The sequence below is a fragment of the Moschus berezovskii genome, chromosome 1 (assembly GCF_049115385.1).
Source record: "Moschus berezovskii isolate FMDL1 chromosome 1, NW_MosBer_1.0, whole genome shotgun sequence".
NCBI classification, from domain to species: Eukaryota; Metazoa; Chordata; class Mammalia; order Artiodactyla; family Moschidae; genus Moschus; species Moschus berezovskii.
The window spans coordinates 111,902,309-111,928,657 of NC_142460.1; the positions used below are offsets into that span (position 1 = coordinate 111,902,309).

The 26,349-nt window shown below is 42.3% G+C and overlaps 2 long non-coding RNA genes across 3 annotated transcripts in view; one reads left to right on the top strand and one right to left on the bottom strand.

The window, feature by feature from the left end:
• Positions 1–26,349, bottom strand: part of LOC148778815 (uncharacterized) — a 668,381-nt gene that overhangs the window by 302,321 nt on the left and 339,711 nt on the right. The window contains exon 1 of one of the 2 annotated variants that reach the window (XR_016038094.1): positions 3,410–3,546. The exons of the other annotated variant lie outside the window; for it this stretch is intronic. This is a non-coding gene — a long non-coding RNA (uncharacterized LOC148778815). Of the gene's footprint in view, positions 1–3,409; positions 3,547–26,349 lie in introns of those variants that run through there. 2 annotated transcript variants of the gene reach the window in all.
• LOC148778816 (uncharacterized) lies at positions 3,624–16,404 on the top strand. Its single transcript, XR_016038096.1, has 3 exons — positions 3,624–3,751; positions 4,105–4,620; positions 16,235–16,404. It is a non-coding gene; the product is annotated as an uncharacterized LOC148778816 (long non-coding RNA).

Below are 26,349 nucleotides of genomic sequence, written 5' to 3' on the forward strand. Positions count from 1 at the left end.
CTCAGAAGGCAGGTAAGGTGTTCTGGTACACCCATCTCTTTCAGAATTTTCCACAGTTTGTTGCAATCCACATAGTCAAAGGCTTTGGCATAGTCAATGAAGCAGAAATAGATGTTTTTCTGGAACTCTCTTGTTTTTTCGATGATCCAGGAGATGTTGGCAATTTGATCTCTGGTTCCTCTGCCTTTTCTAAATCCAGCTTGAATATCTGAAAATTCACGGTTCACTTACTGTTGAAGCCTGGCTGGAGAATTTTGAGCATTACTTTGCTAGCGTGTGAGATGGGTACAATTGTGTGGTAGTTTGAACATTCTTTGGCATTGCCTTACTTTGGGATTGGTAGGAAAACTGACCTTTTCCAGTCCTGTGGCCACGCTGAGTTTTCCAAATTGGCTGGGATATTGAGTGCAGCACTATAACAGCATCATATTTTAGGATTTGAAATAGCTCAACCAGAATTCCATCCTTCACTACTTTGTTCATAGTGATGCTTCCTAAGGCCCACTTGACTTCACATTCCAGGATATCTGGCTCTAGGTGAGTGATCACACCATCGTGGTTATCTGGGTCATGAAGATCTTTTTTGTATAGTTCTTCTGTGTATTCCTGCCACCTCTTCTTAATATTTTCTGCTTCCGTTAGGTCCATACCATTTCTGTGCTTTATTGAGCCCATCTTTTCATGAAATAGTCCCTTGTTATCTCTAATTTTCTTGAAGAGATCTCTAGTCTTTCCCATTCTATTGGGCTTCCCTGGTGGCTCAGAGGTTAAAGCGTCCGCCTCCAATGCAGGAGACCCGGGTTCGATCCCTGGGTCGGGAAGATCCCCTGGAGAAGGAAATGGTAACCCACTCCAGTATTCTTGCCTGGAGAAGCCTGGTAGGCTACAGTCCATGGGGTCGCAAAGAGTCGGACACGACTGAGCGACTTCACTCACTTCCCATTCTATTGTTTTCTTCTATTTATTTGCGTTATCGTTGATCGCTGAAGAAGGCTTTCTTATCTCTCCTTGCTATTCTTTGAAACTCTGCATTCAAATGGGTATATCTTTTTTTTTTTCTCCTTTGCCTTTAGCTTCTCTTCTTTTCTCAGCTATTTGTAAACCTCCTCAGACAATCATTTTGCGTTTTTGCATTTCTTTTTCTTGGGGATGGTCTTGATCACTGCCTCCTGTACAATGTCATGAACCTCCATCTATAGTTCTTCAGGCACTCTATCAGATCTAATCTCTTGAACTATTTCTCACTTCCACTGTATAGTCATAAGGGATTTGATTTAGGTCATACCTGAATGGTCTAGTGGTTTTTTTCACTTTCTTCAATTTAAGTCTGAATTTGGCAATAAGGAGTTCATGATCTGAGCCAAAGTCAGGTCCTGGTCTTGTTTTTGCTGACTATATACAGCTTCTCCATCTCTGGCCGCAAAAAATATAATCAATTTGATTTTGGTATTGACCATCTGATGACATCCATGTGTAGAGTTGTCTCTTGTGTTGTTGGAAGAGGGTGTTTGCTATGAGCACTGCATTCTTGCAAAACTCTGTTAGCCTTTGACTGCTTTGTTTTGTCCTACAAGGCCAAATTTGCCTGTTACTCCAGGTAGCTCTTGACTTTCTACTTCTGTATTCTAGTCCCCTATAATGAAGAGGACATCTTTTTTGGGTGTTAGTTCTAGAAGGTCTTGTAGGTCCTCATAGAACCTTGTAGGTTCAACTTCAGCTTCTTCAGCACTACTGAAGAAGCATTACTGATCTAATTAGCATAACTCAATTTTAATATTTTAATTATTTAGATTTAAATAGATGGCATGACTCTAGTGAATGATGCAAGTCCCATAATGGAAGATGTCTAGATCCAATCACTTCTTGGAAGGCAGCAACCCAGGAGAACCTTGTGACTCCCATTAGGCTGTGATGTGAGCAAGAAATAAACATTTACTGTTCTAAGATTTGGGAGGCTACTGCCAAAGGTAATGTTAATCACTCAATACTGTCAGGTACTCTTAGTCAACCTTTCTATAGATGAGAAAACTGGGGCAAAGAGGAATAAATTAGTCCAAGGTCACATGGCTACTAAGTGGTGGAACTAGGAGACAGCCAGATATAGTCTTAGAATCCTTGCTGACTGCAGTCCCTCAGTGTATATGTGAGGAAAAAAAGGGGATAGACATGGACTAGATATCACAACGTTACACTAAGAAAGAACTGCAACTTTGCTATATTATATCATCTCTTTGCTATGCAAATCACAAGTAATCAAATCCTTAGACAGCCTTATCAATTTCAAAGAGTGGGCATGCACATTACTCATGCACACAACCTGCTGTTTGGTTTCTTCAGAAATGACAAGACACTGTGCCATAGGAACACAATGCAAAGTGAGTCAGTTGTGCCCAGACCAAAGGAACTAGGAGTTCTGTAAATATAAAACAGATGGGATTTCCGGAGCTATTCTCACGCATTTTAGCAGTTTTCAAATGAGCTAGGTTTTTTAAATCTATTTAATTTTTTACCAGGATCTGAGTTGATTTGAACTCATAACAGTTGTCCAGGCCTCTGAAATTGTCCTCAGTATTGCTCATGCAATACAATGGATGTACTTTTCTCTCCTTAGAGGAGTTATAGTGCCTGATACTTTCAGCTGGAGTATGACTGATAAACTGGGCTTGAGAAAGACCCTTCTCAACGTTCCTCTTTCCTGGGGTCTCTTAAGTAGTTCAGTAATTAGTTTGCAATATAGTAAAGATTCTTCCCTGGTGGCTCAGAGGTTAAAGCGTCTGCCTCCAATGAGGGAGACCCAGGTTCAATCCCTGGGTTGGGAAGATCCCTGAAGAAGGAAATGGCAACCCACTCTAGTACTCTTGCCTGGAGAATCCCACGGACAGAGGAGCCTGGTGAGCTACAGTCCATGGGGTCGCAAAGAGTTGGACATGACTGAGCGACTTCACTTCACTTCAATAAGGTTTCATATAGACCATTGTCAGGTAGCCTGCTTTTAATAAGGATATACTGTTTATTGAGCATCAGTTTCATAACGGGTAATTTATCTACATCATCTTATATGCACAAACCTTAACCAAAGATGAAAACATAATATCATCATCCATTGTCTAATATGAACTTCAAGTGCCTATATGGTCTTTACAATGAACCAGGTACATTTCTGAATAAATTAATGTAATAGCTTCATAAAAATGCGAAAAGTTCTCTAATCATCATACTGCTTTATAGGTTGGAAATGGTGGTGAAAGGAAATTAAATAGCTTGCCTATTGTCACAGGCCTGCAAAGAACAGAATCAAAATTTCAAACCTAGGCACTCTAGCTCCAGAGGCTACACCCTAGACCTTTTCACGGTACAGCCTCTCAGTTACAGTTCTGAAAACTCTAGCTCAAGATTATAAAGCACCTACCAAGTGAAGCTGGCTTCAAAACTCAGGTTCATTGGATCCCAAGGCCCAGGCTCCTCCTTCATCAGCATTCCCCTAAACATGCTTCATTCTCAGAATCATTTTGATTGCTTGCTGAAGGAGATGCCCGGCCCCATCAGTTCCTCCCAAGACTTGGGAAATGGCAGAAACTGCACCCCGGGCAAGAGGCACAGGTGGTTCCCATTCTGGGGGACTTGGAAACCATGCAGACCTGACTATGCAGCGTTCCCTCCTGGACTCCAAGCTTTTCTGCAGAGGGTTGTGGATCTCCACGGTGGTAGAGGACATGCCAGGTTAGCCACCTTCATGGCGGTGCTGGAGAAGGTAACAAGAGTTCAGGAGTACCACGGCCTGGGGGGCTCTCTCCACCTCCCACCGCTGTGTGTGTGAGTGTACTGGTGAGAGCATGGGATGCGTCAGGACGTGCGTCGTCTGAGTGCATGTCTCTGCATCTCCCTGCCAGGGCCACTGTTCATGCTCTGGCTCACTTTCCAGCCACAAGGCTCATCTCTTCCCTACTTGGCCTCCTTCCCTTTGTTCCTCCCCATTACCAGATGTCAGGAACCTGAGACTGACTAGCCGGCTCCAGCAGTTACAAGTCGATTCTTGGCAGAATCTGAAAGGTCTGAGGAGAGGTGCTGGTGGGGACTTATAACTGACAAACCCTCCACCTCCAGGTCCCAGGACAAAGCAGCAAAGCAGAGGAGGCAGCTGGTTCACCTCCCTGGGCACCCCATGGAAAGACTTAAAATACTTCACTGTCTTGGCTGAGCCAGTGGATCTGCATCCGTGTCAGTGAGAATGCTGTCACCTTCAGCAACCTACACTCTGGTTCCTGTTATGCCTCTGTCTTTCCCCTCCTTCCCCGGGTTTGTTTTTTGTGCTTTGTTGGTTTGTTTTGCCACACCCTGAGCACTTCTAGATCCCTGTATGCAGATCATGTCCCAGGATGAGTATATTGGGAACAACAGTGCTTATTTGGAACAAACAGATGGAATGAGGCCAACTGAGAACATCAGAGATGTCCAAGGACAAACCTCCAAACAGGAAGCAGCCTGGAAAAGGATTCTGAATCAAGCAGTCAACTTGGAATCAGGAACTGGGCCCTTCAGGCCTGACTCCCACTTCGCAGCTCTGCGGTCCTGAGCTGAGTCAAGGAAGTCTTCTCTATGTGTCTTCCTTACCTTGAAAGAGTGAGTTGAACTATTTAACCTCTTGGTTCTCTTCCCATACTAATATTCTGTTTTTTAAAGGCAAATTCCATTAAATGTGAGGCACAAAGAACTGAAAAAATTCAAGTGTGTCATAAATCTAAATCATGAACAAGAAAACTTGAGCTAAGAGCTCAGTAGGTCCTTCCCCAAAGTACAAATAACTACCGCGGAATACTGTAGCCAGCCAGGCAAGATCTAGTCAGTCATCTGCCCTCAAGCAGAGCAACCTCAATTTTGGGCTTTCTGCCTTCCCACCCACTCCCAGGACAACATCTGACCTGAATTACAGGGGACACTTGGAATTTGCAACCTTATTACCTAGTAATGTGGCTAACCATTTCCAGAAATATAAATATCAGGCACAGCATGACAGGTCAGGTTTGAGTCAGCTGGGAAAGGAGACACAATAGCTAGTACAGCCGCAGGAAGCTTTGATTGAGAAACCTGAAACCTTTGTCTGCCTCTCTCATTTTCTGGGCCACTCATGGGTTCAGACCAGAATGGCTTGAGCCTGGCCTTGAAGCAGCTGTACTCAGTTAAAATGAGTCTGACCAGCCTGGCAAAGAAGACACATCCCCAAAGAAACTGCCTAATAAAAAGCCCTGGCTCCTCACAGTATAGATTTGAAAGGGTTGGAAGGAACCTTAGCAATAATTGAGGACAAACCCTTATTTCATAGGTAAGAAACAGCCTCAAACACAGAAATATACATCTCACTAAAACTTGAAATATGAAGTTTCATTTTACACTAAATTTGGAATCTTTCCTTATTGTAGTTTGGGTGCACTGTTGGTGCTATCTTTGTCACATACAGAGAACTGGAACTCCTGAATCATAACAACTAATTTCTCTCCTTATGATGCAATTCCATAGAAAAATCTCTTTTGAGTCTCACCGAAATCAAACCAACCAACCCTGAAAAGTAGATATGATAATTCTCCTTTAGAAATGAGAAAACTGAGGCCCAAATTACACAGCTAGGAAATGGCAGAGCCAGAATTTGAACATAATGTTTTCAAATCTCGGATTCTTTCCCCCACCACAGATTCTTTACTATCACAAAGGTACATAGTCCAGGTAACAAAGTAAAGAACTCAAGGGTCTGTAAAGTGATTTACCAAGGTCAACATACATCCACTACAGACTGTCTGGCCAAACCAGTTGTTTTCTGTCAACATCCAGGCTGAGGAGGAAGAACCAGTTGGTTAAATATTTTGAATACCAACCTTGTTATTATTGGCCATCATGGAAAACTCTTGCAAGGTAAGCAAGGTAAATAAATCCCCACTGACTGGGGATAAATCTCACCAGCCCAATGACAAACATCTGAAATTCCAGTTAGAACATCACCTGCTACCTGTTAAAAATGTTCTTTAAGCACCTAATAACTACCGACATGTGTAGTACTGAAGGAAGGATCTGAAAGCTGGGCTTTTCATAGTAAGGATAAATATAGGATCCCTGGGGACCAGAGGAAAACAAAAAAAGATTGACAAAGCAGGGAGGAGAGAAAATGAAAACTCAGAGCAGGAAGGTAGGGCTCTCAAGTAGGACAGTACTGTCTGCTGATGTCTTCTTAGATGTCAGTCTCAGTGGTAGATACTTTCTCATTCTTATTCTAATGTCTATCCTCATTACACTTTTATGATACTGATATTAATCCCAAGTTACAGATGAGAAAGCTGAGTCTCAAAAGTCAGTTTCTCCTATTTTGCAGTCTGTCTCAGGGCAATCCTTTGATTCTCACCTCCTAAATTACCGTCTCAAGTATTTATTAATCCCATACACCACTCTTGTGTAGTGTTCTGAGTAAATTTAGTGTCTCGCTCTCCTAGGCAGCAATGAAGACAGTGAGACTACATGATATAGTCAAGTCTGAGAAAGGATGACTAGCTGGCATTCTGAAAACCATCCCTCAACTCACTAGTAGTTTATGTATTTCTGAAGCTACACTGAAGCATAACTGCACAATAAAACCCTGTGCAGCATTAGATCGTCATTAGAAGTGATACTGCGTGTGTTTTTGATGATATTGAAACTTCTATGATATGGGATAAAGAGTTCAATTCTACTGCAGTTTACACAAGGCACACATTATACATGAGTGTATACGTGTGTAAGAGAAAGAAAGAAAAGGGAAGGGAAAGAAAAACAGGAAGAGTTGGTGAAGAAAAGGAAATAATAGGATATTATTACCCTACTAATCGCTGGGCTGGAAGAAGTACAAGCTGGAATCAAGATTGCTGGGAGAAATATCAATAACCTCAGATATGCCAAAGCCTTTGACTGTGTGGATCACAATAAACTGTGGAACATTCTGAAAGAGATGGGAATCCCAGACCACCTGACCTGCCTCTTGAGAAACCTGTATGCAGCTCAGGAAGCAACAGTCAGAACTGTACATGGAACAACAGACTGGTTCCAAATAGGAAAAGGAGTGCGTCAAGGCTGTATATTGTCACCTTGCTTATTTAACTTATATGCAGAGTACATCATGAGGAACGCTGGGCTGGAAGAAGCACAAGCTGGAATCAAGATTGCTGGGAGAAATATCAATAATCTCAGATATGCAGATGACACTACCCTTATGGCAGAAAGTGAAGAGGAACTCAAAAGCCTCTTGAGGAAAGTGAAAGAGGAGAGTGAAAAGGTTGGCTTGAAGCTCAGCATTCAGAAAACAAAGATCATGGCATCCGGTCCCATCACTTCATGGGAAATAGATGGGGAAACAGTGGAAGCAGTGTCAGACTTCATTTTTGAGGGCTCAAAAATCACTGCAGATGCTGATTGCAGCCAGGAAATTAAAAGACACTTACTCCTTGGAAGGAAAGTTATGACCAACCTTGATAGTATATTAAAAAGCAGAGACATTACTTGGCCAACAAAGGTCCGTCTAGTCAAGGCTATGGTTTTTCCCGTGGTCATGTATGGATGTGAGAGTTGGACAGTGAAGAAAGCTGATCGCCAAAGAATCGATGCTTTTGAACTGTGGTGTTGGAGAAGACCCTTGAGAGTCCCTTGTACTGCAAGGAGATCCAACCAGTCCATTCTAAAGGAGATCAATCCTGGGTGTTCATTGGAAGGACTGATGCTAAAGCTGAAACTGCAATACTTTGGCCACCTCATGTGACGAGTTGATTCACTGGAAAAGACTCTGATGCTGGGAAAGGTTGGGGGCGGGAGGAGAAGGGGACGACCGAGAATGAGATGGCTGGATGGCATCACCAACTCGATGGACATGAGTTTGAGTGAACTCCAGGAGTTGGTGATGGACAGGGAGGCCTGGCGTGCTGTTATTCATGGGGTGGCAAAGAGTCGGACACGACTGAGTGACTGAACTGAACTGAACTGAACTGAATAGGTTAACAACAGACATCCCTGGGTAGGGAAATGAGTGATTCCTTTTTTTTAGTTCATTTCTTCACATTTATACAATGACAAATGTATTACTTGTATGATAAAAAAAAAAATGATGAGGGGGAAAGGAGTATTAATCATGGCTAGATTCTCACTGGAGAGAGAGATGGAAAAGTAAGGTATTCTAATAACAGTGAAGAGTCTTAGTAGGGGTAAGGGTAACACTTTGATAAATATGATAAATGTTACAGACATTATACCTTGGTATACGAAATACTGGGATCTTCTAGACTGATGAGCTATAAAAGTTCTTATGAGACACTATTATTTAGGCAAAAGTGGAGAAACACTTTTTTATTTACTCCAAAAGAGGAAAAAACAACAAACATTTAAATTTTTCCAAAAGCATATTTTTCCATGATGTAATAAATTTTTAAGAATATCTTACCAAGTTTAGAGACTGAAGTAGCTTTATATGTGAATATCAGTTACAGATTTTCTAACTACATCTCACTTCATAGATGTTTATTAAGTACCGATCATTTGTTTATTAGCACTCTACCCTGCCACAATCTAATCATTCCTAAGATGTTTTCCTCGGGACTATTCAATATGCATGAGGGTAAGAGGGTGCTTAGCACTCGACTCGTAAGAAGCACGGCCACACTCTAGAAAAAGGGCCCTCCTGTGACAGGGAAGAACTATTTTTACCCCTTAAACTACTGAGAAAAATAATCCATCAGCTGCAATATACAACACAAAAGTCAAATTAAAAACAAAACAAATAAAACAAAACAAAAACACTATAAGGAAGACCTACAACATGTGCTTGATTTCTTTACCTCCCACTGGTTTGCAACAACAGAGGAAGAAATGCATGACTGAGTTCAGAGTGTTTTATTAAATTAAAATTCCTCAGAACAAAAAAAATATTCTCTTGATTATAGTGTACATTACCATAAAAGATAAAGTCTAAGAGCCAGTTTCTAGTCCACAGTTGATTTAGAATCCAAAGGATTCTAAGAAAATAAAAGTTTTCATTGGATGCTTCTCATTTCCCTGTGGTCACATATTCTAATGAGTTCAATTTGGGATTTCATCTCTTTTTTTCAGCAATGTACACCTGGGAGTTTTGCTGCAAAATTATTTACAGTGGGGAGCCTCAAAATTACTTAGTTGTTCAAAATTGAGTGTCTGCTTAAATGCACTCCTGATAAGAATGTCTTTCAGCAAAAAATAGAATGCCTTGGGCTTAGTGGGTATTTCATAAAAATATTAAAGGAAAGTGTTGATTTGGTAAAACCCATACCAATTGTTGACTCAGTATTATCCCAAGATCTCAGGCACTGAAAGAAAAGGAAATTAGAAATCACTTTGTTAAATACATAGTAAACTGTTAAAGTATTTAGTATGAGAGAAGCCTAATTTAAAGTAACTTGACAAATAAGAAAGTTATTAGCACACAGAGAATAAGGAAAGAGAAAAAAAGAAAGGTCAGGCCTATCACTGGTTCTCGGGAACAAATGGATTCAACCAGAATCTCAAGCAAAGCCAATTCTCTCCCTAGCTCTCATTTCTGCTTTTCTGTGTGGTGACTTTAGTCTCCTCCATGATTTCCTCCATATGGAAGGAAATATGGGGATTCCCCCTGTTAGGGTCCGGAGTCGCCCTTCCCTCAAAGGAACAGAGGACACTCACGATAATGCAAGACACACAGCGAGGTTTATTTCCAGCTAGCTGGGGTCCTTGTTGAAACCCGCTGCATCGGGCAGACACTTGGACCCCAGCTAGCTGGAAATAAACCTCGCTGTGTGTCTTGCATTATCGTGAGTGTCCTCTGTTCCTTTGAGGGAAGGGCGACTCCGGACACTAACACCCCCCACCATTGAAAATACACTCAAAGAGGTTGTCAGGAACCTCCAAGGGTCTCCCTCTTTGTAACAAGGTGTGGCGATTTTCTCCCAGCAGTAAACTGAACTTACCTCATTTGTTTCCCAACTTTCAGGGATCACTGTTCTTCATTGCCTGGTAATTCATAGTCTTGAAAACCATTTATACATTCGGAGTGTTTTTTTTCCTCTTGTTTCATTTTGGAAGATAAAACCAGCCCCTGTTATTCCTTTTTTTTCTCCCTAGAAGTGGAAGTCTATGGTTTCTTTTTCAATATATTATACACGTTTATATGTGAAAAACTATTTGTAATTAGGAGACTTTCTATCAGCCTAGAATCCAAAGTCTCTGCCATATGAAATTTCTTTATTGGTTAAACAGGGATTGGTAAACTTTTTCTGTAAAGAGCCAGACAGAAAATATTTTAGATTTTGTGGGCCACATATGGTCTCTGTTGTATATTCTTTTTTATAAAACAACCTTTTAAAAATAGAAAGACTCAGTCAGAGAAAACAATGGTTACCAAAAGGGAGAGGGAAGGAGAGATGATCAAATTAGGAGTGTGGGATTAACAGCTACAAAGTACAGTACACAAAGTAGATAAGCAACAGAGATTTACTGTAAAGCACAGGGAACTGTATTCAATATCTTGCAATAACCTATAATGGAATATATTCTGAAAAATAAACTTAATCACTTTGCTGTATACCTGAAATTAATTTATACAATATCATAAATAGACTATATTTCAATTTTTTTAAATGTTAAAAAAAAAAAATTCTCACAGACTGAAAAAACAAGCCATAAGCCAGATTTGACCTGTGGGCCATAGTCTATTGACCTCTGAATTAGGATAATTAGCCTTTATAAAAACAAACTTAAAATCTTAGTTATTAACAAACCAGACATTTCTTTCTCACACATGAACGAAATAGGTATTCTTGACTGTGTTGTGTGTGTGTGTGTGTTCTCAGTTTTGACTGACTCTTTATGACCCCATGGAATGCAGCCTGCCCGGATCCATGGGATTCTCCAGGCAACTGGAGTGGGTTGCCATTTCTTACTCCAGGGGATCTTCCCAACCCAGGGTTCAAATCTGAGCCTCTTACATCTCCTGCACTGGCAGGTGGATTCTTTACCACTGAGCCACCTGAATTTTTTTTTTTTAAAGTCACTCAGTCGTGTCCGACTCTTTGTGACCCCAGGGACTATACAGTCCGTGGAATTCTCCAGGCTAGGATACTGGAGTGGGTAGCCTTTCCCGTCTCCAGGGGATCTTCCCAACCCAGGAATCGAACCCAGGTCTCCTGCATTGTGGGCAGCTTTTTTACCAGCTGAGACACAAGGGAAGCCCTATTCCTAGTCTCTGACTTCCCTCGTGGCTCAGTGATAAAGAATCTGCCTGCAATGCTAGAGACATGGGTTCAATCCTTGGATCAAGAAGACACCCTGAAGAAGAAAATGACAACCCACTCCAGTATTCCTGCCTAGAAAATCCCATGGACAGAGGAGCCTGGAGGGCCACCACTCATGGAGTCACAAAGGAGTCTGACATAGCTAAACAATAACAGCAGATTTTTGATCTCCAAGTTGTGGTTCAGGCACACAGATGCCTTCTACTGACTATCTCATTCATTACCTCGCAAAACGTTCAAGACTTCCTTTGTAGCAAAAAGAATATGAAGCATTCCATGGGGGCGGTTCTTACAAGCAAGTCCTTCTGGATACACCTTCCATTGTTCAGGACTCATTCAGATCAGCACATTCAACAGCAAGACAGGCTGGGAAACCTCATTCTACTGTGTGTTCAAGAGGAAGAGGAAATAGTCTTGGGTAACAGCTAGCTAATCTCCATTACAATGTCCAGTGAATGTAAGTAACCAAGCCCCAATTATCCAAAGTATACATATCCTCTGCCAGCATATTACTCAGCCTGTTGGTACCACATATAACACGTCAGATGATGAGTTTCAATAGCTCCCATGACAATTACAGCCTATGAATCCTTCATCTTCCTCTATCTTCCACACAAGATTCACATTCCTGCAGGAATGATCATGACACATCCTCCCTTCCTCACTTCTCTGTCACTCCATGAAAGAAGCTGTTGCAAATGTGACTTTACCAAGCTCATATCCCTAGTTAATGGCAAGATTTCTAAAAGAATTTTGGATCTCCTTACTACAGTGATTTTTGCATCCTATCCTATTGCTTTGCCCCCAAATACTGATACAGCCACTAACTGGTCTGTTTTCTCTTTGAGGGAAGTTTTGCCTTATTAATATTCTTTTTATTGCTAATGTCTAGAACATGGCCAAGGCTCAGAAAGATTTTCTGTATAAATTAATTTTATACCTAACAATGATTGGTCCATTAAATTCCTTCCCATAAAAGGTATTACCATTCTTCACTTTGCGAATGAGTACCATTCCCATTAGTTCAAATTCCCTAATAACTTTCTCATATCCACCAGGAACTTTCCTATAATGCACTGTGTTATCAGTGTGAATTATTCAGGCATATAATTATACTCAGTTCAGTTCAATTCAGTCGCTCAGTCATGTCTGACTCTTCGCAACCCCAAAATCACAGCACGCCAGGCCTCCATGTCCATCACCAACTCCTGGAGTTCACTCAAACTCATGTCCATCGAGTCAGTGATGCCATCCAGCCATCTCATTCTCTGTCGTCCCCTTCTTCTCCTGCCCCCAATCCCACCCAGCATCAGAGTCTTTTCCAGTGAGTCAACTCGTCGCATGAGGTGGCCAAAGTATTGGAGCTTCAGCTTTAGCATCAGTCCTTCCAATGAACACCCAGGACTGATCTCCTTTAGAATGGACTGGTTGGATCTCCTTGCAGTTCAAGGGACTCTCAAGGGTCTTCTCCAACACCACAGTTCAAAAGCATCGATTCTTCGACGATCAGCTTTCTTCACAGTCCAACTCTCACATTCATACATGACCACGGGAAAAACCATAGCCTTGACTAGACGGACCTTGGTTGGCAAAGTAATGTCTCTGCTTTTTAATATACTATCAAGGTTGGTCATAACCTTCCTTCCAAGGAGCAAGCGTCTTTTAATTTCATGGCTGCAATCAGCATCTGCAGTGATTTTGGAGCCCCAAAAAAATAAAGTCTGACACTGCTTCCACTGTTTCCCCATCTATTTCCCATGAAGTGATGGGACCAGATGCCATGATCTTTGTTTTCTGAATGTTGAGCTTCAAGCCAACCTTTTCACTCTCCTCTTTCACTTTCATCAAGAGGCTTTTTAGCCCCTCTTCACTTTCTGCCATAAGGGTGGTGTCATCTGCATATCTGAGGTTATTGATATTTCTCCCAGCAATCTTGATTCCAGCTTGTGCTTCTTCCAGCCCAGCGTTCCTCATGATGTACTCTGCATAGAAGTTAAATAAGCAGGGTGACAATATACAACCTTGACGCACTCCTTTTCCTATTTGGAACAAGTCTGTTGTCCATGTCCAGTTCTAACTGTTGCTTCCTGACCTGCATACAGGTTTATTGAGACAGGTCAGATGGTCTGGTATTCCCATCCCTTTCAGAACTTTCCACAGTTTATTGTGATCGACACAGTCAAAGGCTTTGGCATAGTCAATGAAGCAGAAATAGATGTTTTTTTGGAACTCTCTTGCTTTTTCCATGATCCAGTGGATGTTGGCAATTTGATCTCTGGTGCCTCTGCCTTTTCTAAAACCTGCTTGAACATCTAGAAGTTCACGGTTCACATATTGCTGAAGCCTGGCTTGGAGAATTTTGAGCATGACTTTACTAGCATGTGAGATGAGTGCAATTGTGTGGTATTTTGATCATTCTTTGGCATTGCCTTTCTTTGGGATTGGAATGAAGACTGACATTTTCCAGTCCTGTGACCACTGCTGAGTTTTCCAAATTTGCTGGCATATTGAGTGCAGCACTTTCACAGCATCATCTTTCAGGATTTGAAATAGCTCAATTGGAATTCCATCAGCTCCACTAGCTTTGTTCGTAGTGATGCTCTCTGAGGCCCACTTGACTTCACATTCCAAGAGGTCTGGCTCCAGGTGAGTGATCACGCCATTGTGATTATCTTGGTCATGAAGATCTTTTTTGTATAGTTCTTCTGTGTATTCTTGCCACCTCTTCTTAATATCTTCTGCTTCTATTAGATCCATACCATTTCTGTCCTTTATCGAGCCTATCGTTGCATGAAATGTTCCCTTGATATCTCTAATTTTCCTGAAAAGATCTCTTGTTTTTCCTATTCTGTTGTTTTCCTCTATTTCTTTGCATTGATCGCTGAGGAAGGCTTCCTTATCTCTCCTTGCTATTCTTTGGAACTCTGCATTCAGATGCTTATATCTTTCCTTTTCTCCTTTGTTTTTCGCTTCTCTTCTTTTCACAGCTATTTGTAAGGCCTCCTCAGACAGCCATTTTGCTTTTTTGCATTTCTTTTCCATGGGGATGGTCTTGGTCCCTGTCTCCTGTACAATGTCACGAACCTCCATCCATAGTTCATCAGGCACTCTATCTATCAGATCTAGTCCCTTAAATCTATTTCTTACTTCCACTGTATAATCATAAGGGATTTGATTTAGGTCATATCTGAATGGTCTAGTGGTTTTCCCTACTTTCTTCAATTTCAGTCTGAATTTGGCAATAAGGAGTTCATGATCTGAGCCACAGTCATAATAATTATATTAGTGAACATTGTTAAAACAATGAGCATCCCAATTGGATTGGAGCATAGAAGGCATGAAAATAAATAGTATTTCATTTGTTAATTTATTTTAAAAAGAACTGATAATACAAAGGGTCTCTTGAGAGCTGTAGATAAGATTGACTCAACCCTATCCACCCCTGAATACCCACACCCCCAATTCAATTCTCTAAGGAGGTTCAAAGCCCTCTCCACATTTCCACTAATTAATGTGAGCTTGAGTTCTCACACCAGCTCCTCTCCCCACTTCCTGGTTCCTACATCTAGCAGCTATACATGGTCTCTGCTTTGCACCATCTAAACCCACACATCCCACTCAGTCCTTCATATTGCACACATACTCTTGAATACACCAGATCCCCTCAGGGAGGGATTTACCTTAAAGCTGATGAGTTGATGATGCTTAACCTTCAGAACCTCTCACTTACATCAGATCAGATCAGTCGCTCAGTCGTGTCCGACTCTCCGCGACCCCATGAATCACAGCACGCCAGGCCTCCCTGTCCATCACCAACTCCCGGAGTACACTCAAACTCATGTCCACAGAGTCGGTGATGCCATCCAGCCATCTCATTCTCCGTCGTCCCCTTCTCCTCCCGCCCCCTACCTTTCCCAGCATCAGAGTCTTTTCCAGTGAGTCAACTCGTCGCATGAGGTGGCCAAAGTATTGCAGTTTCAGCTTTAGCATCGGTCCCTCCAATGAACATCCAGGATTGATCTCCTTTAGAATGGACTGGTTGGATCTCCTTGCAGTATAAGGGACTCTCAAGAGTCTTCTCCAACACCACAGTTCAAAAGCATCGATTCTTCGGCGATCAGCCTTCTTCACAGTCCAACTCTCACATCCATACATGACCACGGGAAAAACCACTGCCTTGACTAGACAGACCTTGGTTGGCAAAGTAATGTCTCTGCTTTTTAATATACTATCAAGGTTGGTCATAACTTTCCTTCCAAGGAGCAAGCGTCTTTTAATTTCATGGCTGCAATCAGCATCTGCAGTGATTTTGGAGCCCAAAAAAATAAAGTCTGACACTGTTTCCACTGTTTTTCCATCTATTTCCCATGAAGTGATGGGACCAGATGCCATGATCTTTGTTTTCTGAATGTTGAGCATCAAGCCAACCTTTTCACTCTCCTCTTTCACTTTCATCAAGAGGCTTTTGAGTTCCTCTTCACTTTCTGCCATAAGGGTAGTGTCATCTGCATATCTGAGGTTATTGATATTTCTCCCAGCAATCTTGATTCCAGCTTGTGCTTCTTCCAGCCCAGCGTTCCTCATGATGTACTCTGCATATAAGTTAAATAAGCAAGGTGACAATATACAGCCTTGACGTACTCCTTTTCCTATTTGGAACCAGTCTGTTGTTCCATGTCCAGTTCTAACTGTTGCTTCCTGAGCTGCATACAGGTTTCTCAAGAGGCAGGTCAGGTGGTCTGGGATTCCCATCTCTTTCAGAATGTTCCACAGTTTATTGTGATCCACACAGTCAAAGGCTTTGGCATAGTCAATGAAGCAGAAATAGATGTTTTTCTGGAACTCTCTTGCTTTCTCCATCTCACTTACATAGGCGCCTTTTAAGAATCTATTCCTATTTGCTTCATTTGGAACTTTGTGCTCTTTTTCAGAAAGAAGGCCTCTGGAATGATATAACCTTCAGGCCTCCCAGAACCTGGTTTTTCTTACACCAAGTGCTCCTGGATACCTCAGCAGACACCACCAGAAGCTTTGGGAGATGAAAATCATGGAACTGACCTAGAGTCTGCCCTGAGCATCCATGTTAATGTCCCTTCCTTCTCCCCCCTATTTCCCTTTATGTCTTCTTTCTCTTTTTTTTTTTTTTTTATTCTCAGAAAAGGGGGGTGAATACCTTTCTTAATCTAATAATTAGAATATTTTATTGTTTGAACATGTCCCTGAGGTCTCTATTTACACTCCCTGATGCTGCTGCTAAGTCACTTCAGTCATGTCCAACTCTGTGCGACCCCATAGACAGCAGCCCAACAGGTTCTCCCGTCCCTGGGATTCTCCAGGCAAGAATATTAGAGTGGGTTGCCATTTCCTTCTCCAATGCATGAAAGTGAAAAGTGAAAGTGAAGTCGCTCAGTCGTGTCTGACTCTTAGCGACCCCATGGACTGTAGCCCACCAGGCTCCTCCGTCCATGGGATTTTCCAGGCAAGAATACTGGAGTGGGGTGCCATTGCCTTCTCTGTAGCAGCTTATAAATATATTTCTTCCAAACAATTTCTTCACCACTTATTACATAAACATCTACCAAGAAGCTATAGGCTATACAACTCAATCCTGCGTTAAAAAGAAGGGATAACCCTCAGAGTCAGACTAGGTTCCAGCCCGGCACTGATCTTACTAACTGGCTGACCATGGATTGGTCACTTAGACTCTTACAGTTGCATTGTCTTTATCTACAAAATGAGTTGACCTGCTTACTGAACTTAGGCTCTTTAATGGCAGGACTCTGGCACATAGCAGGAGTTCAATTAATATCTGTTGATTGATTGACTTTAAAATAAATAGCATCAAAAATATGTTGTACTGTTGTTGTTGTTCAGTTACTAACTCTTGTCCAACTCTTTGCAACCCCATGGACTGCAGCATGCCAGGCTTCCCTGTTCTTCTCTGTCTCCTGGAGTTTGCTCAAACTCATGTCCATTGAGTCAATGATGCCATCTAACCATCTCATCCTCTGTCACCTCCTTCTCCTCCTGCCCTCAATCTTTCTCAGCATCAGGATCTTTTCCAATGAGTGGGTTCTTCGCATAAGGTGGTCAAAGAAGCAACTCATTGGAACTCTGTTGTACAACATCACAAATATGTTAAACTGATTAATGCAAAATGAGACACATACAAAAAGCCCAAAAAGAAGTCAATGAAAGAACCCAGTGCCCACCCTCAAATATCTCATACTGTAGCTAAAGAAAAAGTGAATAAAGTAAAAGGACCTCTAAAATTACTGACGAAAAGACAGTAGAAATGAGGTCTGAATTTTAACTTCAAATCTCTTTTAAGACAAAATGATGTCTATCTCCTAAGAAACTCTGAGATAATTTAGCTTTATCACCTGAAATAAAATTCAGATATCTAAACTTAACTGAAACTAGGCAATGTAACTAAAAGAATAAGACAATTCTTTTGAAACAGTACACCCCATAAAAGTTGGAATCTAAATAACAGTACTCTTTTCTGAATTTGTTTAAAAAAAAAAAAGGTTTTCAGTTTTTTTCTACTTAAAATACAGCAAGATATACACACCAAACATATACACATGCATACATATATACATAAGCATTCATTTTAAATCTTCCCACAACTGTCTCCACCTTTCAGTATGGCATATGATTTACCCTTGGAGGAAGTCCACTATTTTGTTTGAGAAAACACTGAAATGAGACTTGTGGTTATAGGTGGCTGAGGCCTAGAGGGAGAAGCTGAGCTAAGAGGGTTAAAGTGCCCAGGAAAATGGACTGGAGACAAAGGAGGTTATGATGTTAATGTGGGGCCTACTCTGAGGGTATCAGAGGCAGGAGACTTAGAGCCCTAGGTTTTAAGGGGAAAACATATGAAAAAGGTGACTTTAATTTGAGTTACAAGTAGACTCTAAAAACACAGCATTAAACTAAGGTTTAAGGAGAGAGACAGCCACTATAAGATCCTATAAAATGCCTGGGCAAGGTTGCAAGCAGAGACGCCCTAAATCTACTCTTTGGCTTTCCACCTTATTCCCTGGAAGCCCTTAGTTCCCTGCCCCATCAACCGGGACAAGGAAGCCCCTGGTCCATGCTTGGGACAAAGAAGGACAAGGAAAGAACATCTTTGTGAGATGCCAAAAGGTGACCTAGAACAGAGCTTCTCAAACTTAAATGTAGGTACAAATCCCTGGGGAACCAGCTGAAATTCAGATTCTGATTCAGCAGGGTGAGGTGGGACCAGGAAACACCAACCTACTGGTGAGGGTGGGACACAAGGAGTAACAAGAGTCCACTGAACTGAGACTGGGACAGCACTTCAGAGTATGGCTAGGGGAGGAGGAGGAAGACAGTGGGAAGAGAGGATCAGGACATGAAAACACTCCCAAGGAATCCTCAGACAGCGAATGGAATTTCCTGCAAAAAGGAACTCAGGATTGAACACCTGGCACTCAGATTACTCAGTCTTTTTCATAATTTTTCAAAACTTCAGTGCCTGCTGGCAAGTTAATAAACATCAGAAAACAAAAGGCAGCAAATACACATTAATAGAAAAAAAATTTTGTAACTTGAGTTATATTCATATTTGTGCTCATGGTTTTATAACATATGCATATAAGACAGTCACGGGGATTCCCTGGTAGTTCAGCTGGTAAAGAATCCGACTGCAATGCAGGAGACCCCAGTTTGATTCCTGGGTTGGGAAGATCCCCTAGAGAAGGGACAGGCTACCCACTCAAGTATTTTGGGCCTTGCTGGTGGCTCAGCTGGTAAAAAATCTGCCTGAAATGTGTGAGACCTGGATTCAACCCCTGGGTTGAGAAGATCCCCTGGAGAAAGAAACAGCTACCCAACTCCAGTATTCTGGCCTGGAGAATTCCACGGACCATATATTCCATGCAGTCACAGAGTTGGACATGACTGAGTGACTTTCACATAAGACAGTCATACTTCCTGACCTTCAAATTGTAGCTTATCTAATGGAATCAACTACATCATCATATCATTGTGTCCCATCAGTTCAGTTCAGTTCAGTTCAGTTGCTCAGTCATGTCCGACTCTTTGCGACCCCATGAATCACAGCACACCAGGCCTCCCTGTCCATCAACAACTACCATAGCAACAAAACTGCCAAATCCTCTGTACCCTGAAGGTGTTCTAATGTTTTCGGTCAAGACGGTTGTTTACATTCCTGGGGACTACATCGTTTTTACTGTTTTCACAATTTTTTCTCTGAGAGTTTGGGCAGCATCAGTTCAGTTCAGTCTTGCAGTCGTGACCGACTCTTTGCGACCCCATGAATCACAGCACACCAGGCCTGCCTGTCCATCACCAACTCCCAGAGTTCACTCAAACTCATGTCCTTTGAGTTGGTGATGCCATCCAGCCATCTCATTCTCCGTCGTCCCCTTCTCCTCCCGCTCCCAATCCTTCCCAGCATCAGAGTCATTTCCAGTGAGTCAACTCTTCGCATGAGGTGGCCAAAGTATTGGAGTTTCAGCTTTAGCAACAGACCTTCCAATGAACACCCAGGATCGATCTCCTTTAGAATGGACTGGTTGGATCTCCTTGCAGTCCAAGGAACTCTCAAGAGTCTTCTCCAGCACCACAGTTCAAAAGCATCAATTCTTCGGCGATCAGCTTTCTTCACAGCATATGTAATTATGAATACTTTTAATATATTTAATGTGAGTTTACTTCATTAACATAATAAAAAGATTTGAAACTTTACCTGTGAACCTAGAACTAGCCTCTCAGAAATTTGTTACTATCTGCCCAGAGCCAAAGCACCCACCTTGACACACCAACACCACAGAAAATCACTCCCCTTACCTCATCAGCACTGCTCCTTATCCCATAGCCCCTGACTAGGTCAGTAACCAACCCCTGTAAAGTGAAACACATACTAAGAAATAACATCCATCTCTGGAAGAATGTGGACTTTGATATCAATATCCTGCAGTATGCACAGTCAAAAATTAGTTTTTTGGTTTTTTTTTTAATCAGGCATATAATTTGTTGTTTATTATACAATTGGCCAATACTTTGGGCACCTGGCATGAAGAGCCAACTCATTGGAAAAGACCCTGATGCTGGGAAAGACTGAGGGCAGGAGGAGAAGGGGGTGACAGAGGATAAGAGGGTTAGATAGCAACATGACTCAATGGACATGAGTTAAGCAAACCCCAGGAGATGGTGAAGGACAGTGAAGCTTCAAGTGCTATAGTCCACGGGGTCGCAAAGAGACGGACACAACTTAGTGACTGAACAAATGAATGATACAATTGGCTATTTTTATATTTATAGAGACAAATATAATAGTGGATCAACTGCTCATCATTAAATTGATATATTTTGAATGAGATTAACCAGTTTAAATGCAAACAGAATCATAGAGGGCAAAACTCAAAGGTTATCTACTTCAAGCACTCAGTTATTTTCACCAAGTAGCCATGGTGTCTACAGTCCTTTACTTCCACTAATTGGTCTAGTTCATTTTTTGGCAGTTCTGTTAGGAAGTTCCCAAGTAAAACCAAAATCTACCTCCCTGTGTCATCTAAGCACTGGTACTATTTCTACCCCTTATAGACCTTCGAGGGCTTCCCCAGTGGCTTAGCAGTAAAGAATCCACCTGCAATGCAGGAGACGCAGGAGACATGGGTTTGATCCCTGGGTGGGGAAGATCCCCTGGAGGAGGGCAACTCACTCCAGTATTGGAGTGCAACCCACTCCAGGAATGGCAACCCACTTCAGTATTCTTGCCTGGAGAATCCAATGGACAGAGGCGCCTCCCTGGCTACATGGAGTCACAGAGAGTCAGACATGACTGAAGCAACTAAGCATGCAAGCGCATGGACTTTTTTGATGCAATCTAGAAGGAAATGGCAACCCACTCCAGTATTCTTGCCTGGAGAATCCCAGGGACGGGGGAGCCTGGTGGGCTGCCGTCTATGGGGTCGCACAGAGTCGGACACGACTGAAGTGACTTAGCAGCAGCAGCAGCAGCAGTCCTGGAAAATCCCATGGACGGAGAAGCCTGGAAGGCTGCAGTCCATGGGGCCTCGAAGAGTTGGACAAGACTGAGCGACTTCACTTTCACTTTTCACTTTCATGCACTGGAGAAGGAAAGGGAAACCCACTCCAGTGTTCTTGCCTGGAGGATCCCAGGGACGGCGGAGACTGGTGGGCTGCCGTCTATGGGGTCACACAGAGTCAGACAGGACTGAAGCGACTTAGCAGCAGCAGCAGTCTTTTACAAGACAGCATTTCAGATATTTCAAAATATTATCACATTTTTCCTGCTCCTTAATTTTCTTTTCTATATTGCAGTAGTTCCACTTAAAGTCATTAGTTGAGCCTCAAAAGGCAGTGTGTTAAGTCCTCTGTAATCCTGGATATACCCGTGGCCCCTACCATAGGAGAGGTAAAGTAATTCCAGACTTGTTCCCCACAGTGTTAATAGATGTACCCTTTAAAAAAAAAAAAAAAAACACTTCTTTCATCAAATAAGTTCTATATGTGAACTCTGAGATTCAAAAAAGTCAAATAGGACTTTCATGGTGACTCAGTGGGAAAGAATCTACTTGCCAATGCAGGAGACATGGGTTTGCTCCCTGCTCCAGGAAGATTCCACCAAGCAACTAAGCCCATGCGCCACAACTACTGAGCCTGTGCACTAGAGCCCAGGGGCCGCAACTCCAGAGCCCAAACGCCACCACCATTGAAGCCCACATGCTCTACAGTAAGAGAAGCCACCTCAATGAGAAGACCATACAGTGCAACTAAAGAGTAGCCCCCACTCGCCACAGCTAGCGAGAAGCCCACTCAGCAGCAAAGACCCAGCACAGCCAAAAGTAAATAAATAAATTTTAAAAAGTCAAATAGGCTTCTTTGTTGCAGGAGTTTTTAGAGTTTTCAACATGCTGATGGACACTGTGAAACTCTAAGAGGAAAGAAAGTATTTCCACAAACATAAACTACACAACTTCTTTTTAAACAGTACTTGGAAAGCTTACTGACTTTCAAGTTGGACTGCTCCAAGTCCAATACTCAACCTTTCCACTTCCTATATGCTCATGGGGAAATTCCTTAACCCTTCAGGGACTCACATTTTCCATCTTGTGAAACTGGGATAAAAACAGCTACATTTCCACAGTTGTCGGAAACTAGAGGTAGACTAGGAAACACATCTTACATGGTGTCTCAGTTCAGTTCAGTTCAGTCGCTCAGTCATGTCCAACTCTGCGACCCCATGAATCACAGCACGCCAGGCCTCCCTGTCCATCACCAACTCCCGGAGTTCACTCAAACTCATGTCCATCGAGTCGGTGATGCCATCCAGCCATCTCATTCTCTGTCGTCCCCATCTCCTCCTGCCCTCAATCCCTCCCAGCATCAGGGTCTTTTCCAGTGAGTCAACTCGTCGCATGAGGTGGCCAAAGTATTGCAGTTTCAGCTTTAGCATCAGTCCTTCCAATGAACACCCAGGATTGATCTCCTTTAGAATGAACTGGTTGGATCTCCTTGCAGTCCAAGGGGCTCTCAAGAGTCTTCTCCAGCACCACAGTTCAAAGGCACCAATTCTTCGGCGATGAGCTTTCTTCACAGTCCAACTCTCACATCCACACATGACCACTGGAAAAACCATAGCCTTGACAGACAGACCTTTGTTGGCAAAGTAATGTCTCAGTTTTTTAATATGCTATCTAGGTTGGTCATAACTTTCCTTCCAAGGAGTAAGTGTCTTTTAATTTCATGGCTGCAGTTAGCATCCGCAGTGATTTTGGAGCCCCAAAAAAATAAAGTCTGACACTATTTCCACTGTTTCCCCATTTATTTCCCATGAAGTGATGGGACCAGATACCATGATCTTTGTTTTCTGAATATTGAGCTTCAAGCCAACCTTTTCACTCTCCTCTTTCACTTTCAAGAGGCTTTTTAGTTTCTCTTCACTTTCTGCCATAAGGGTGGTGTCATCTGCATATCTGAGGTTATTGATATTTCTCCCGGTAATCTTGATTCCAGCTTGTGCTTCTTCCAGCCCAGCGTTCCTCATGATGTACTCTGTATATAAGTTAAATAAGCAGGGTGACCATATACAACCTTGACATACTTCTTTTCCTATTTGGAACCAGTCTGTTGTTCCATGTCCAGTTCTAACTGTTGCTTCCTGAGCTGCATACAGGTTTCTCAAGAGACAGGTCAGGTGGTCTGGTATTCCCATCTCTTTCAGAATGTTCCACAGTTTGTTGTGTCTAGCCCATTGTTGCTGCTGCTGCTAAGTCACTTCAGTTGTGACCGACTCTGTGTGACCCCATAGACGGAAGCCCACCAGGCTCCCCCGTCCCTGGGATTCTCCAGGCAAGAACACTGGAGTGGGTTGCCATTTCCTTCTCCAATGTGTGAAAGTGAAAAGTGAAAGTGAAGTCGCTCAGTCGTGCCCGACCCTTAGCGACCCCACGGACTGCAGCCTACCAGGCTCCTCCATCCATGGGATTTTCTAGGCAAGAGTACTGGAGTGGCTTGCCATTGCCTTTAGTGCTCAATAAATGGTAGTAACCATTATATTCCCATGCGGTCCAACAAACTGTAAGCTCTTTCCAAAGTAATCATGTGATTAACGAAGTATTAGTCACTTAATCATGTCTGACTCTTTGTGACCCCATGGACTGTAGCCAGGCTCCTCTGTCTATGGATTTCACCAGGCAAGAATACTGGAGTGGGTTGCCATTCCCTTCCCCAGGGGATCTTCAAGACCCAGGGATTGAACCTGGGTCTCCTGCATTACAGGCAGATTCTTTACTGTCTGAGCCACTGGGAAGCCATATTCTATAAATTAATCATATCAAACGAAATTATTTGTAAATGTGTAACATAAAAGAAATTCCTCTGAGTGTTTGTATTATATTCTTCCTTAAAAACAATACACACTCAAATATCTTCAACCTTTCAAAGCAATAAAATAAATACACATAAGTTGCAAAGCATGCCGGCATAAACAGAAAATGAAAGGAGGGAAATCTAGGGAGGCTCTGAGGAATGTGTTGTCAGCTCAGTACCAGAGTTAGATAGGCTGCCTCCCCAACTGCGGTATCGACCCACTCCTTGGAAACAAGAAGCTGAAAGAGTTGTCAGGCTTAACAAGCACAAATACATACTTCTCAAACGCTCTGCAAATTACTGTAACTTATTTCAAGATGGGCTCTGTTGTTCTTGTTCTTGAGGTATTCTTGGGGAGAGTAAAAATGAGAGTTAGCAGCATGAAAATCTAGTGGATCAAACTTAGCAACTCACAGCATTTAACTTACCAGTTATATGAACTATTAGATGAAAAAATATGTATAAAATCCTTAGGACTGAAGAGATCAACTATTGTCATAATTGTTATCATCATCACCATCAGAGAAGGGGAGTGAGCTGGGGAAATAAGCAGAGAAGTAGAAATTGTCCCACAGTGTGGTAAAGCAGAGTCACCCAAAGCAGAAAAATTCCTGGCTGACCATCAGTTCCCACAGCAATCCTGCCTCTTTCTAGCTGTGCAACTTTGAATAAACAATGCCTGTGTATGTATGTATGAGGTCCTCAGTTCCCTCACTGTGAAACAATCTCCATGAGTCCTTCCAGTTCTAAATACTGACCCCAGCCTCATGCATAATTAGGTACCAAATGTGAAGGCAGTGAGGGGCGTGTTTAGGATCAGGGAGAGAAGTACAGATGAGAGAGAAAGAGGAGGAGAACCAAGCATTGTTGGCAACATGCGACTCTCCAGCCAGGGAGCTCCAAGTGGGAGAGAGGAGGTGCTAGGAAAGATCAGTCCAAGGCAAGACCCCCACATTGCTGTCCTCCAGGGCATTGCTCTGGATCACAAGGTGTATTTGGGAGAGTTGCATATGCGATATGTGTTTTCTGGTCTTAGCCAGAGTAGTAGGGCTCACTATTAGGCAAGACAGTGACGAAGAAATAAGCACATGCTTTGGAGTGACAGAACCTATTCCCTGTAGTGCCTGATAAAATGCAGGACACCCAGTCAAATTTGAATTTCAGATAAATAAGGATTTTTTAAATATAAGTATATCCCAAATATTGCAAAGAAGACACATACACTAAGCATTTTTTGTTGTTTATCTGAAATTTAAATGTTCACCTTGCCATTTTATTTGCTAAATCCAGCAGCTCTGAGTCCCAGGGTTGCTGCTTATAAACAAACAGTATATTCACAGCTATTTCATACAATGGACAGAAAGATGAATTTCACTATTGGAAGTTTATGTAGGATCAGGTTCTTTTACACACATGTGACTTGTACCTCTGGATGCAAGAGCTTCATTTGATCATTTGCCAAGGTCAGAATGTCCCTGGACATGGCATTGGAAGGCATGTGCTTAATTAGGGAAATAATTTCTCTTCCCTGATCATGCAGACAGCATAGACAGTAACTGAATAAATATCTTTAGCATTCAACTGATTGGGATCCAAATCCCAGAACTTTAGTGAGTCAGTGTGTAGCGTTAACTGAGGTACATACATTTTCAAGCCTCGATTCCTTCATTTGTAAGATGAGGGCAATAGCATCTACTTCCTACAGTGTTCTTAATGAAATCATCAGAGTACACGCAATATGACAGGTAGTAAGCACTGGAAAAGACTCTGATGCTAGGAAGGATTGGGGGTGGGAGGAGACGGGGACGACAGAGAATGAGGTGGCTGGATGGCATCACCGACTTGATGGACATGAGTTTGAGTGAACTCCGGGAGTTGGAGATGGACAGGGAGGCCTGGCGTGCTGTGATTCATGGGGTTGCAGAGAGTCGGACACGACTGAGCGACTGAACTGAACTGAACTGACTGAAGCACCCAACAAGGGTCACTGAGATGATTTTGCAATTTTTATGTATCTCTTCACTCATTTTGTCTAAATGATTAATTTGACAGAATAGAATAAATGCATTTGTTCTTACCCCCATTCATTCCTAGAAAGGATGATGTACATAAGAAGTATATGCCTATGTTCAGGCTAGAGAAACTGTCTGGGGCAGGT